Source organism: Lepidochelys kempii, chromosome 14 (genome assembly GCF_965140285.1).
Source record: "Lepidochelys kempii isolate rLepKem1 chromosome 14, rLepKem1.hap1, whole genome shotgun sequence".
Classification (NCBI taxonomy): domain Eukaryota; kingdom Metazoa; phylum Chordata; order Testudines; family Cheloniidae; genus Lepidochelys; species Lepidochelys kempii.
Genome location: NC_136393.1, coordinates 40,291,950 through 40,307,162, shown reverse-complemented (window position 1 = coordinate 40,307,162; position 15,213 = coordinate 40,291,950). Strand labels below are relative to the sequence as shown.

The window sequence follows — 15,213 nt, the reverse complement described above, 5'->3', positions numbered from 1 at the left end:
CCCTGGGACAGCCTGAAACTGGAAACCTGTGCTCGAATAGGAACTGTTTGCTAGGAAAGGTGCTGAAGACACAATGGAAAAGGAAATCCTTTGGACTGGATTGAAATTATTCCAAAGGAAAGTGAATGAGAGAAAACGTCCAGCGTTATCCTCCTAGCGAAAGAAAAAAATGAAGGTTTTTAAGCATTAGAGCCAGCTGGTCAGAAACAATCTTTCTTCTCCAGTGACGTGAAGTTAAAGGACACGGAGAGGAGAAAACCTCCACTCGGGTTGTTACTGGAGCTGAAGCAGAGAGGCCAGGACAAACACGACTAGGGCCCAGGACTGACTATCAGCAGATTGGCCATTTTCTATTCCTGACTTTTTGACCATGAGCGAATCTCTTTGCTTCTGTGTGCCTCAGTTTCCACGACTATAAAATAAAGCTACTCAAGGTTGTGTTTTTTTGTCTTCTGTTTTTCAAGGCGGGACACTTAGATACATTTGGGGCCTGTCTATGCTACCGGTCTAGAGTGTCTTTGTAAGCTGATGACCCCCACATGTTGTTCAGAAGCTATGGATGACACAAGCTCCTACATTTGTTCTGTGCTTAGCCCCTAGGGCACAGCTGGGCTGGGCGGCCTTTTCTCACTGTGCTGTGTGGAGCAGGTTATGGGCACGAGGGGTATGAAGAGGTTCTCAAGGACTAATTCTTGAAAATAAATATCAATGAACTGCAACCCAAATAAAATATCACTGCTGCTAACGTTGGTGAGTGATAAAATAGTAGCAGAGTGGTAATTAATGACGAGGAGAGGGCAGTGACACAGAGCAATCAGATCCCTTGATAAAGTGGAGCCATTCAAAGAAAACAAGTTGGAAAAGAACCAAAGGAAGGGTCCTATAGCGAGCGACAAAGCATGCAGGCCACACCTACAGAGTGGGGAAGTGTATCCAGGAAAGCACTGACTGTGAAGAGGATTTCGGGGCCATGCTAGGCAAGCCATTCAACATGAGCAACCAGGGTGATGCTGTGGTGAACAGGGCTAAAGCCATCATTAGATGTATGAAAAGAGCAGTGAGGAGCATAGGGAGGTGACACACCATGAGGAAGAAAAGGAGTACTTGTGGCACGTTAGAGACTAAACAATTTATTTGAGCATAAGCTTTTGTGAGCTACAGCTCACTTCATCGGATGCATACTGTGGAAAGTGTAGAAGATCTTTTTATATACACACAAAGCATGAAAAAATTTGGATTTGTGCTGGAAATGGCCCACCTTGATTATCATACACATTGTAAGGAGAGTGGTCACTTCAGATAAGCTATTCCCAGCAGGAGAGTGGGTTTGTGTGTGTGCGGTGGGGGTGTGTGTGAGAAAACCTGGATTTGTGCTGGAAATGGCCCAACTTGATTATCATACACATTGTAAGGAGAGTGATCACTTTAGATAAGCTATTAGTAGCAGGAGAGTGGGGTGGGAGGAGGTATTTTTTCATGCTTTGTATCTATATAAAAAGATCTTCTACACTTTCCACAGTATGCATCCGATGAAGTGAGCTGTAGCTCACGAAAGCTTATGCTCAAATAAATTGGTTAGTCTCTAAGGTGCCACAAGTACTCCTTTTCTTTTTGCGAATACAGACTAACATGGCTGTTATTCTGAAACCATGAGGAAGACTGATCATGGAATCCTGCATGCAGTTTTGGCATCCACCTTTGAAAAAAGATTTGGAAATATTGGAGATAGGGCAGCAAAAAGCAATGAAACATTTTGAGGGCTGGAGAAAAATGCCTGTGAATAAGCAATTGAAAGAGCTCAGCCTGTTTAGATGATAAAAAAGATCGGGAGGTGACGTCATTGAAGTGTTGAAGTGACTTCATGGAGAGAAAATATCGGGTATGAAAGGGCTCATTAATCTAGCAGAGAAAAGAATAACAAGACCCAGTGGCTGGAAACTCAAAAGAGACCAATTCATATTAGAAAGAGGGCACACATATTCAACCGTAAGGATGAATCACCAAAGGAACAAACCAGAAGGGGAAGTGGTGGGAATTCCCCACCTCCTGATGTCTTCTAATGAAGACTAGATGCCTTTCTGGAACGTGTGTAGTCAAAAACTAGCTCCTATGCTCTACAGAAAGCATGTGATATGCAGGGGGTCGGATGACATGCTCTAATTGTCTCTTCTGTCCATAAAGTCTGCTAATTTATGAAAAACTGAGCATAGCATGGGGAGAAGCCTCTGATGTTTTACTGTGTTCGGCTTGAGCCCACAATGAACGATCATTGAGAGGGGTGATCCAGGGGAAGCAGCTGAAACATCCAATGTAGCTGGACAGGGGCAGGACATCAGCACTGCAAGGGAGGGGTGGGTGTGGCAGTGACATCACAAGGGCCTTTGGCAGGACCTCAGCCTATTGGACAAAGGTGGCGGGGAGGCGATGATCTCACAGAGAGATCTTGACATCAGCCAGGCAGGACAGGGGTGCAGGACAGGGGCAAGCTCGGAGATCCCTGTGGCTTTGCTTCAGCACGTCTCCTTCTCGAGGTCTCTCCTGGAGGACTGAGAGAGCATTCACTTTCACATTCGTGAGAGCAAGGAGGACCCTCTTCGGAGTTTTCTCCTTTTCTTGTAGTGGTTTTGATCGAAAACAGACATCCCTGTATAGAAGGTAAGGTAAGAGCCTCGGAGAGGTTTGGAACCTCTTCAGTCTGATCCATCAGGTGCCGGTTGATTTTTAGGAAATCATTAGATTGTGGGGGAAGTATTTTATTTCCGACCTAGGACTTAGAATCACTGGGGATGTTGTTTTTTCTCCTTTTTGTTTTCCCTTTTCCTCTGTCCCTCCTACCTTTCTCTTCTTGCTTCCTTTGTCATTTTCCTCTGCTCTCCTCCCACCACCAGGAGCTCTGTGTGTGGAGCGGGGGCCGGGGGGGTTGTGGGAGGCCCTCACAGAGAGGTGAGACTGGAATAGGGCTCCGAGAATGATCGCCTCGGTGGTGACCAGGGCCATTCTTTGGGCTATTTGATGAGAACCCTTAGCCTCCCACCCCTCAAAGTCTCAACCTTGATTGGCTGAGGAGGGAGCTATTGACAGGGAGGAAACTCTGGTCTTTGTTGTTCTCTTTTATGACCAAGCAAATAAGTCACAACCAGTTATATGTCTGACCAATGTGGATGCTGCTCTCCATTCATTGTCTTGGAGCAGTTCAATATCCTCTCGAACAATCCAATTCTTCTCAAATACTTGCTGCATAATTACTATGAACAATTGCTGGTCTGTAGCTCATTTGAGAGCAATTCTGCTACGGACTGGCAGCATCAGCTAATACAAGTCCCTGCTCCTTTCTCAGCCTTCGTTTCTCCTTCTGTCAAGTACGAATAACAATCCTCTCCCACCTACCTCGCCATGGGTGGATGCTGGGGATCCACTGAAGAGTGTCACTTGGAGCAGTACAGACTAGGAGGTGTCCGATCACACTGAGCCATATCAGATTATGACCTAATATTCTCTTTTATTTGTATTTTATTCTTTTGAAATTGTGAAGAGCAGCAACTACTTAGCTCAGACTGAAGCATCTCATCTAATTTTCTAGATCATAGTTGGTTTCAGAGTATCAGTCGTGTTAGTCTGTATTTGCAAAAAAGAACAGGAGGACTTTTGGCACCTTAGAGACTAACCAATTTATTTGAGCATATGCTTTCGTGAGCTACAGCTGTCGTGAGCTACAGATGCATCCGATGAAGTGAGCTGGAGCTCACGAAAGCTTATGCTCAAATAAATTCGTTAGTCTCTAAGGTGCCACAAGTACTCCTTTTTCTTTTTGCTAGATCATAGTGTCTCCCCTTTGTGTACGACGAGACAGTTGAATGCACTGTGACAAACAGGAGATGCTCTTGTTTTGCAAACAAATATTTTTGCAAAGAATTTTCATCCTACTTCTTATGATTTCAAGAAACAAAGTGGTTTTATCTGAATGGATTTTCAAACAGAAAACGGTTTCCATGAAAATGTTCACACCTTATTTCCCGGGCTTTATCCCTGCCTCCGGGGGGGTTGTTGTCTCTTAGTTAGAACAGGAGTCAGGATTGTTGTCTTCTCTTTCTGGCTCCGTCACGCTTTGCTGTGTGACACCTTGGGTAGGTCCAGTGGGAATAGGGTCAATTCTCTAATTCCAGGCAGCAGGGAGCCTGGGTGAGATAAGGGATGTTAAGGCCATCTGCGAAGGAGAAAGGGATGTTTCCAGGTGTTGAATGTCAAGAATTCTAAACTTTGCTGAAATGGCTAGTCTCGAGAAACAAGAACTAGTTGGGGCCAAACTTTAACCATTGTTTTTTTTAAAGCCCATTCAGGGATGTGAGTCCCAGAGAGCCATGGAGAGGGGGAGCAACTTGCCCAAAGTCCCACAGATCAAGAGGCAGCAATGGAAGCAGGAGTGACCCTCCCTCTCAAAGGCAGGGGGACCAGCCATTAGGGCCTGGTTGCAATTGCCAGCTGTGGAGGGAGTGTGCGGCAGTGGTTAGTGAAGGGGTCCATCCATGGCTCTGACACTCAGTGTGACCCTGAGCTGGTAGCTGAGGCCCGTTTGCCGTCAGTCGGGTTAGGGTCCCATGGCTACAGCCCAGCGGGGTTGGGAGGCTCCAGGAAGGTGTGTAAAGTGCTGGGATGTCAGGATCCTGGAGGCGCTGTCACCTCCGCCCTAGGGCCGTGTTCTGCACCCCCCTGCTGCTGACTGAGTTTCTCCGTCCCTTGGCAATAAGACAGACTCTTGTTTTCACAGCCAGTCGATCGCCCTAGTGTCATCACCCTGCCTGCTGGCTGGGCAGGGTAACTCCTGAGGTCACCACCCTCTCCAGCCTGCCTTGAGCTTGGAGAGTGAGGAGGAGGGCGTGGGACGTCTGCTGACCCTGAACATCCGCCATCCATCATCCCATCACTGAGAGCAAGTGAGTGGCATTCAGGTTCCCCGGTGGCTTCCCCTGTCTGTCTAGGGAGAGGCAGAAATGGGGAGAGACTATCTCCAAAGGGGGATTTCCTTTGCAAACAGCCCCCAAGAGCCCCTCACTCTTAGGCCAGGCAGGGGTTTCTCCAGAGCCGTCTCCAGCGTGTTTGGAAAGGTTCCAGAAATGGGGCTCCCAGCCCTTCCCTTGTGGGACACCGTTCCCAGGCTGAGAGTCTCGGAGCTGGGCCAGACCCTGTGAGCTGCTGAGTCTGGAAATCAAGGGGGAACGAGGCGGGCCCTGGTCTTCCTGTGCCTAGGCTCTTTGTGACTTTGACGTGGGGAATGGTTTCCCAGGAGAAGTCCGGACTCCTGGCTTCTGTTCCTTCTCTAGCCTGGGTGGGAGAGTGGCCTGGGACGACAGGAGGGGACTGCTTGTCCAGAGGAACCGATGGTCTTTGGGACTGACCCCATTGCTGGAAAAGGATGAGACTTCCTGGCTATTGCAGCAGCAGGGATTACAAGGGGGAACGTTGGGAGCAGATCATGCAATGAACTCCTGCCCGTGTGTGTAGATGGCACTCCCTGCACTCCTGTGGGGGCAGAAGGGGCTGCTGTGGTTGGAGGAGGGAGGAGGAGGGACGGAAAAGGCCCAGGAGTGAAAGGCTGCCTTGAGCCCAGTCTCACCCCTGCTCCCCGCTCGGTTCCAGGATGGCCAGGCTCCTGCGGATGTTGCGGAGGAAGGCTCTGCAGGTGGCCCCAGAGCCTGAGGGAAGCAGCTGCCACCTTCCCAAGGGGCAGAGCAAGCCCTGTGTCCCCGCTGGTGGGGAAGCAGCTCCCGTCCAGGCCAGACGGCGGAAGTGCCCGGCCTTCTGGAAAAGGACCCCGGCTCCCGGTGCAGGCGCCGAGCTGGGAGAGGCCCCGACCAGGCCCCAATGGAGCTGGCCCAGGCTGCGGTTTCACAGACAGGACCCAGCCCAGGAGGGGCGCCGGGCAGGGTGGCTCTGGGGCTTGTTGTGTGAGCAGCAGCGGCCCCAGGAGCCCAGCCCTCCTTCCCATCAGGAGGCATCGCCCTGCCCGGTCTCTGAGGCCCTTCCAGCCCCCGCCGGCCAGGAGGGGGAAGGTCCCTGTCCCAGCACGGGCAGCTCAGCATGGGACAGCGGCAGCACCTGGGCCTCTGGCAGCAGCCAGGCCGATGGAGGCCACTGCTTTGTTCCAGGAGAGGAGCCAGGCTGGGCTGAGGGAGGGATGAGGACGGGGATGTGAACACCCTGGGCCCAGACGCTCTCCCAGGGATATGAGGGGGGGTCCCCATCCCAGGTGTCTGGCCTGAGCCACGGGAACCCCACGGACAGCAGCAGCCATCACACAGCTGCCCCTTCCGCACGGGGACCTGGGGGTGGGGGCGTGAAGAGCTGCTGCCACTTTGGTCCTTGCTGCTCCGGGGCTGGGAGAACAGGCACCTGCCCTGGAGTCCTGGGCAGGGGAGGGGGGCTCTGCTCTGGGCTTCTGAAGCTGTTGGGGCCTGAAGGCATCCCTGAGAGGGAGGTTTGGGGCCTGATCTGCCCTGGGTGCCTGAGGTGGGAAGGGGGGTCTTGAATCCTGCTCTGCCCACCACGCCCCTGTCCTTCCCTCCCTGGTGCAGGGACCCCCCGGGATTCGGAGCACGAGGAAGGGGTGCACATGGCCAAAGATGAAGCAGCTCTCAAGGTCATCCGAGAGCAGCTCCAGTGCAGAGATAAGGTACAAATGTTCCCCACCTGGGCTTGAACCAAGATTGCCCTGTCCCTTCCCAGCATCCCCACCCCCTGCCGAGGGTCTTGTCCCTCATGATCCACCACCCCTAATGGGGCCCTTTTACACCCATGATGTGGGACCCCCAAGATGGGGGTGTTTGTCCCACAACAGCCGAGGTCGTTTCCCCCCTCAGGCACTGTCCCACTTCCTGATCCTGCTTGTGTAGGAGTAGTGGGGGATTTGGACAATAGGCGGGTCCCCACAATCCCCCATTGAGGCCTGAGCCCTGGAGCCGGTTTGGGTGGGGTAGGAAGGTCCCTAGCTAACAGGTTCTCTCTTGCTATACCCGACTCCCGGTGGGTACAGGATGAGGGGCAGCAGCTCCTGTTCCTTCAGGCCATCTACCCCGCATGTCTGGCTGCACGGGAGAGAGGGAAGGATACGCTGGAGCCGCGCTGCTGCAAGGCGGCTGTGGTGAAGAGGATCGTGGTGAGTGAGACGCCATACGGCAGCTGCAGGGAGGAGAGAGATATGGGATTGGCAGGGGTATGGCCGGGCTAATGGGTGGGAGCTGGATGGTGTTGGAGGGGGCAGCAGAGGACAAGGATTCCTCGGGCTGAAGACTTGGGAGAAGAGAAGGGAGAAATTCTGAGATTGGTCAGTAGTGGGCAGGGGGGGAATTGTGGGGCTGGAGGACAGCTGAGAGTGGGGGCCAAGGAATCACATGGTCCCAGCTCAGTCATAAGGATGGGGCTGAATGGGGGCAGTTTTGACAGGGAGGAGGAGAGAAGGGGATTGGGAGTGAGCTTTGCAGGAATCTGGGAAGGAGGAGAAGTTTGATGGGCAGGAAGGAATTGGAGGAGCGGGAGGTGGTGGGGGATCCTGCTGGCCATGTGGGGCACTGGCTGTGTCATCTCGTCATTGGGAGGTGTCAGTCGGGCCTGAATCTCATACGCTCCTTTGTCTCCTTCGCGTCTCACAGGAGCTCATCGAGGAGCTTCCCGATGACTCGTCACCCAGCGCCGTCCTCACCCACTCCCTGGCTGCAGTGGGGAACCTCTGGTACCGAGACAGCCCCATCCCCCGACCCCGCCGGCTCCCCTCACCCCAGTGCTGCTCAGGCCCAAGGCTGGGAGTCACCGTCACTGTCCCTCCCAGGTCACCTCCCAAGAGTGGCGCCTCTGGCAGAGATGGTGGGGTGGGGAGGGTCACTCTCTCCTGGCAGGGCTGTTCTTTTCACTCCCATAACATGACAGGGGCCTTGGGGAGGGGCTCACTCCAGGGATCAGATACAGGAGGGGCAGCAGGCTCCAGGGAACAGCAGCTATTCCTGTCCTGCCACTGTCTGTCTGGGACGCCTTGGCCTTGTCATTCCCTAGCTAAGTGCCTCAGTTTCCATTCTCGCCAGCCTGTGCCTCTATCCCTGTGGCTTGGTGTCTGTGTTGGCGACAGTCCCACCCCCATACTGCACAGTCTAATAGCAGCTCCTCTCTCTTGCCAGCACCATGAAACCTGCCCTGGAGCCAGCCCTAGAGACCCACCTCTTGCGAGCTGCCCTTCACTCCGTCTTCACCCTGGGCACGGAGAAGGACACCACCGGCATCCAGGTAAATCCTCCTCCTCCATCCTCCTCCTCTTCCAGAGTAGTCCTTGGTCCCTGCTCTCTTGATTCACTGGAGCTCCATCTTTAGGGGTGGGGTCGTGGAGGTGGAACAAGCTGCAGGCTTGGATCCTTCCCTCCATCAGGGAAGAGATTACGCCTCCCTGGGGGATTGCTTTCTTTCTTTCTTTCTTTCTTTCTTTCTTTCTTTCTTTCTTTCTTTCTTTCTTTCTTTCTTTCTTTCTTTCTTTCTTTCATAAGCCGTGTTTTCCCCAGAAGCCCAGCTTCCATCCATAGCAACTTGGCTGTTTCCTACTCTTCTGCCTAGAAGGCCCTCTGCAGAGACCTGCTAAGCTCATGGATTAAAGGTCCAGGGGTCATCAATTCTTGCGAATTGCCTGCAGTGGGATGTGAAGGAGAGAGGCTGGGAGATGTGTTTGGGAGTCTCCCCAGTGCTTCCCAGAGACCCCTCTTCCCATCCTGTGGCAGGTGTAGGCCCAGGTTCCCTAAGTCTGACCCTTGCTTTGCAGACTCTGCACAAAGTCATCCCAGAGGTCCTGGATGCCATGCTGGGGAACCTGCTGGCAGAGTCCCCAGACACAGACAGGCTCCACTTCATCTTGGAGGTGAGCCCCATTTCACCGTAACTCTTTGGGGGACTGGTAAGGAGAGACTGGAAGATCCATTTTCTACTCTGTCCTCCTAGCTGGGTCCCCAGTGGGCCGTCCTTGGTTGGTGGGTCAGTGCAATGTAGTGTCAGGTCCTTCCTTCTTGAGGAACAGAGGAAGGAGCCGGGACTCCAAGCCAGAGCTCTGCCTGGTTCTGCTGAGCACTAAGCACAGGGCTCCTGGCTGTCTTGGGGAGTGAGAGTCTGAAAATCCACCCTTCCCCCTCCCCTCCAACACACAGAGCCCATGAGATTAGGGAGCTAGTTCTCAGAGAAGAGGCACATGCTCCTTCCTAGAGAAACAGGAGGGCCCCAGGGAATCAGCCCTTCCCTCTGATCTGCTCTGAAATTCCTGGGGGGATTGTGCTCTCAGTCACTCCCTACATCCCCCCAAGGATTTGCGTAGCAGGGAAGGTCCAAGGGTTCAGTCTTCTTTCTGGTGAACTGTTCAGGAATCAGGAATTCTGGGAGGATGGGACCAGCCTCGACCCAGAACATTGTCCCAATCTAGAGAGACGCGGAGAAGTTGTGACCTGAAGGGTACAAGCTGCACCCTGGGGGAAAGAATCCCCTTCTAAAGCTCTGCCATCAAGGACTCAGATATTCCCCCCTGCGCAGAATGTCTCAGGCCCCTGGGGCTGGGTGTGTGGGGGGCTCATTTGCAAAGCAGGAGCAGCTGGCCACTGAGTCTGACCTGCCTCCTTTCCCCACAGCATGTCAACCTCTGGGTCGTGTCCAGGGTGTCGCAGGAGCGAGCCAGGGCCATCAGGAGCAGCACAGCCCTGCTGAGATACACAGTCACTCTCCCTGAGTTTGACGTAAGTGAGCTCCGAGCCCAGTTTGCTGGCTCCAGGTGGAGGCGGGCTGGCTCCAGCGGGCTGCAGGATCTGCTGCTGCTGCCGGGGCTGTGGCTTAGGAGGGTTCTTCATGGGGAGGCAGAGTCAGAGCAGGATTGAGCTAGCTTGAGTCAAGTTCTTCTTGTCCTGGTTCAGTGTTGTCCCTGGGCCTTTAAGGGGACCATGCTCCAGCCCCTGCTTGGGATCCCGGGCTCCCTTGGCAGCAGAGCAAATGAAGGCTCGATCTCAAGCTCCTCTCCCCCAGCATCTCCTGCAGAGGGGCTAAGGGGAAGGAGCCCTCTGGCCCAGGGCGGACAGGGAGCTGAGAGGAAAATGCTGATGGAGTCCCCTCTGCTCTCCCTTCCATTAGATCTCAGCCGATTTCCCTCGGATGGGGCACCATGTGGCCCAGCTGGCTCTATTTGTCAGCGATCCAGACAAGGACATCAGCCGGCAGGCCAGGGAGGGGACTTACCGGCTCTACCAACTGCTGCTCCAACAGAGGGGTAAGGAACCCAGCTGGGACACGGAACCCAATAGGGGACTGAGAGTGACCACAGGTTGATAATGGGACCCCAGACCATTTCTCTCAGACTGACCCCAGCTGGAGGACAAGTCTCTCTCTGCCTCTGTTCTTCTCCACTCCACTGTGCAGCCACCAATGGGATTGGAAGGACACAGAAACTGCAACCAGAATGAGGAGAAAAGTCTCTCTCTCTCTCTCTTTCTTCCAGGCCTGACCATACATGAGGCGGAAGATCTCTGGTGCTATGACTGGCACCAGGACAGCAGGCTGTTGGGCTACAAGAATACAGCCAGAGTGGGGGAGGTAAGGGCACTGTGCCTGGGCATGAAACAGCTCAGGGAGTGTAGCTGACTGGGTTCCCTGCAGTGGATGCCTCCTGGAGACAGGAAAAGAGCCCGCTCCTTATTTCCAGTTCAGAGTTCCTCATCCAGCAACCAGTGGGACACGCTGGTGCTAAAAGTCCCACACTGGGACTGGGCCATGAGTCTCCTTGTTCTTGTCAGGCTGCAGGTTGGATTCCCCTTGAAGAAACCAAGGAGTTGCAGAGGCCATAGCCAGCAACTAGAGAAATCACTTAGCTCGGGGAAGAGACCTTTGGTCTGTCAGCTCCAACCCCCTCTCCCCGTAACAACACACGCACACTCCTCTAGCCGCTAAGGTGCAGGAGATCTCTCTGCTGGAAGCAAGACAGGGTCCCCTGTCATCTCTGTGCCCTGCACAGCAGATTGGGCCTGCTCACACACATTAGAGATCCATTTCCAGCCCATCCTGGCCCCTGCCATAGATTGCCTTCCCGAAAGAGCCACTGGAGGCTTTGGTCCCTCAGCATCTGTGACCTTTTAATAAAGGGGCTTCCCTGAGCCCTGGGAGCCTGAAAGCCTCCTGGGGAATGAACTGCCTTGGCCACAGCAGCTCTCTTCCCCGCCCTTTGGGGCATGAGACGCCATTGTACCGCCAGGACTTGGAGGCTGGCTCTGGGCAATCTGCTCGAGCCTCATGTCCTCTTGGTTTTAGGTCTTTGGAAAATTCTTCTCCGTCGGGCAGAGAAGATCCTTTGTGCAGACAGCTTTGCTGGCCATCCACGACCCCCTGTTGCGTGTCAGCCAGGCTGGGCTGGTGCTCGTCTACTCCCTCCTGGGGGAAGCCCAGCAACTGATGGGGGACAGGGTAAGCAGCTGCAATCAACTCAGAAGCTTGGGGTGGGGCCCAGGGCCTCCTTCCCATCCTCTCGCCATGCGCTGGCCTGGTACAAAGGAGCCTAGTGGGGACTTCTGGACTTCATGGACTTCTGTTCTTAGGATGTGGTGCTCTGCTATCACTCCTGGGAATACAGAAGAGTCCCCTAAGTGCCCTCTGGGAACCTTTCCTGCCCCACAGAGCTGCACCCATTTCCCCATGGCCTAGTGTCCATGTCACCCCAGCCACCATCAAGAGTTGCTCCCAACCCTGGCAGCCTGGGAGGCCAAGGACTGAGTGGTGATGGTGACTGATTGAGGCACATGGGCGTGGGAAGCTGGTCTTGCTGCTGGTAGGGCTGGACCCGCTCTCGAGAGATTGGGAGGATTCAGTTGGCAGGGGCTGCTGTCCTGCCCCGTTCAACAGGTCTGCCATCCTATGGTTTCAGCTTTTGTCACTGGGGTGTGTTGGGGAAAGGTCTCAAGCTCTCCCCATCCCATTTCACTGCTGCCAGAATCCCTCCCGCCCCCCGCCACCTTTCTAGAGCCCCCTCCCTGCCCTACCTGGGTGGGGATGGAGGTAGGGGTGGAAGAGAGGGTTCTCCGAACTTGAGCGGTGTCCCCAGGTGGGTTGGAGGTGGAACAGCTGTCATGGGCACTGATGGGGAGGTGGCAGGAGCTCACCCGACAAGAAGGGGGGTTGGCACTGAAGGTCACTAGAGAGGACAGCAAGCCTCCATCCTGGGGGTCAGGAGGGTGAATCTACCACTCAGACATGAGCAGCTGCTGGGTGGAAATGATGGTGCTGGTTCCAGGTGCCCTTCATCCTCCCTGATTCCTGGGGAGTGTCTCAGTCTCTGCCATGTTCTCGTTCCCCTGCAGCACGAGGATGTCACAGCCAAGGTCATGTGCCAGCTTCACATCATCCGGCACTTGCACCAGATGCCCGAGGCACTGCAAGGGCTGTGGCTCATCTGACGCTCTTCAAGGTTCCCCTCCCTGTTCAGCAAGTCCCGCTCCCTGCTGCAGGTACTGCTCTGTCTCACTGTAAATGCCAGGCTAGTTGAAGCAGAAACGGAAGCCCCTGGCATTCACAGAAATTCTCTCCCCTCTCTGTGGAGCTGTGTCTTTCCCTCAGCCCCCCCCAAATTCCTTCATCTGGGGCAGGAGCTCTTTCCCTCACACCCATATCCCTCCCCTCTTTCCTTGATCTCACCCCCATCCCATTCCCCGTGCTCCCAGGCAGAGATCTTCCTGCCCCATATGGCGCAGAAGGACCTTTGGGTCAGGGCTACAGACTGCGTGCCCAACTGAAGCTCAGGAAGAGGTGAGGATGAGGTGAGGATGGGACAGAGGCTGAGGGCTAGCTTCATCTCCTGCCCTTTATTCTTCCTTTGGCCCTTCTCTGGGCTCTCCGAGTCTGAGATGAAGAGTTGCCTCCTCCCCCCGTGTCTTCTAGGCCCTGGGGTGTGTGACAGCCTCCCAGATGGGTGCAGTCAGAAGCTGAACCAACTTAGGGAGCAGTGGGGACAGGTCCCTTGTCCGAGGAAGCCAAGCAGTGGTAGTTCTCAAAGAGGCTGAGAGGGAAGACCCTGCTCCCTCTTGGAGGTAAGAGCCATTGACTTCTTTGGGCATCTGGGTTTCTTGGGGGAGAAATGGGATCCCTGCTGCATAGCCTGGCTGGGAGCTTCCCCCATCCCTGGGACAGAGACATCTCCATCAATGTGCCACCCTTGTTTTTTTCCAAGCAAGAGGCTCCCCAGAGAACTCCTCCTCAAACCTGTTCTCCTGGCAGGGTTTCTGGGAGGAGGCTCCCGTCCCTCAGTCTCCAACTCCATCATGCAGTCTCTTTCACCTAACATCTCCGCCCTCCAGCTCCACTTCCCGCAGCAGGACAAACGGACCTTCAGCTCCTAGAGAACAGACTCTGACCTCCTTCTGATCAGCAATGGGGTTTCCCCCTCCCCTCAGCAAACCTGTCAGCCGGGCTGGACCGGATTTGAAAGAGGAGGTGTCTAACAGGGTGGCCTGGCCTATGGCTGCCTAGCCTGGGGCTTGGCCAAATTGATGATCAAGTGAGCCCCACCTGAGAGGAAAACAAGGGAAAACAGCATCAAAAGTCCAGAAGCAGAGTGAGCTGTTCAGTAGACGGCCTTGGACCAAACCCTGGAGTCCAGGGTAGGACTGGCTTCTCTCACCGTCCCTAAGGAAGGGGACATAGAAGACCAGAGAAACCCAAGAAGGGCAACCCGAACCGAAATCAGGCTGAGGCAGAACTCCCCATGAGGGTGGAAGGCCTTGTTTCTGTTCAAGACATTTTGGGACTTTGTTTGCAAGGAGCACAACCCAGGAAGGAGTGGAGTAAAGGACAATCACCTGGTTGGAGGGCTGAGTTCCCAGCCAACAAACTGCAAGAGTGAGTATCAGCGGGGTTGCTAGCCCAGAGAGAAAGCGGTGACACGAGGCCTGGCCAGCATGTAGCGGTGAGTGAACTCTGGTACACACCCAAAGTGGCCGTGTCTAGAGCCCTGTGTAGGCTCTTCTGTGGGAAGTTCCCGTGGGTCAGTGGAGCCAGAATCTCTCCTGCTCCTTTGGTCTCTTTGGGCTTCACATGATATGTCTGGTGAACTGCCCTTGGACCCTGGGCCCAGTACCGCTCAGAAATTATTCGCTACCTTCAGAGAGACAGGGCACAGCTCAGCCTGTTGGGTAGGCTGGAGAAACACACTTCACTCAAACACACAACACTGAGGTGGTTTGGGAAGCATAGTAACAAAGAAGAGATTTAAGTGATACTAAGCAAGAGAAAGAGACACATTTCAAAGAGAGAAACAAAACACAACACACTTTGTGGTGACTAAAACTGAATCTTAACAAGTCACAATCTTTGCCTTAGCAGTTTCCAGACTAACATCTCAGCTTTCCTAACAGACCTTCTTTGATGTCTGTGTAGGGTAGAAAACTTCTCTGTCGAATCTGCTGATTTGATTGCTTCATCTTCTGGTTTCAGACCCTCTGTTCTCCTTCTGGGCTGCCTGAACCCTGATTGTAACATCTCTCTGGCCCAACCTCTTACACAGATGTGTGCTGCAGCCAGTCCAGTGCAGGCAGCAGTGGGGACAGATGATCTCCTTCTGTCAGATTAAGCAACAGGGGTCCCATTGAGGCTTAGATGGAAGATCCCAGGCATCCCCTGGTGGTAAGAACTGTCCACTCTTCTGGGCACTTGGGGCTGTTGCAACAAAGAGGGGGCTCCTGTTCCATAGCCTATTTGTCCTCATGACTGTGTTTCTTTCTTCTCAGAGGATGCGCCCGGGACCCTGGAGACTGTTTTGTGCAGGAGGTTTGAGCGGGGAGAGATCACTCACTGTCCTGACCCCTGGGTCATTAACCCGGGTCTGCAGGGTTCCTGGGAGCAGCCACCCTCCAGTACGCCACCTGGAAGCCTACGAAAAACTGCTTACCTAGGACTGACGAAGTCCAGACCCAGTTTGAGGCTCCTATTGGCAGAGTCCCAGAGCAGCTAATTGGCCCCCAGAACCTCCTTAAACCAGCAGCAGGAACAAGAAGCTGTCTGAACAGCTGAGCTCCTCCCCGGCTCTGGACCGTGTGTTGGCTGTTCCTGCTCCCACTCCCCAGGCTTGATTTCCTGGCATCCTGACTCGGGGTGACTCATCTGACTTGAGGTGCTGAACACAATGTGGTCTTTTGCTTCTGCTCTTCCAGTGTCCTGACCCAGCTGACTCTC

General features: G+C 54.1%; 2 protein-coding genes across 2 annotated transcripts in view; both read right to left on the bottom strand.

Annotated features, from left to right (window-relative positions):
* LOC140904638 (uncharacterized) overlaps window positions 1-15,213 on the bottom strand; it is an 819,798-nt gene that overhangs the window by 592,919 nt on the left and 211,666 nt on the right.
* LOC144929355 (C-type lectin domain family 2 member D2-like) overlaps window positions 1-15,213 on the bottom strand; it is a 287,754-nt gene that overhangs the window by 227,758 nt on the left and 44,783 nt on the right. The gene's annotated exons all lie outside the window — the stretch shown is intronic.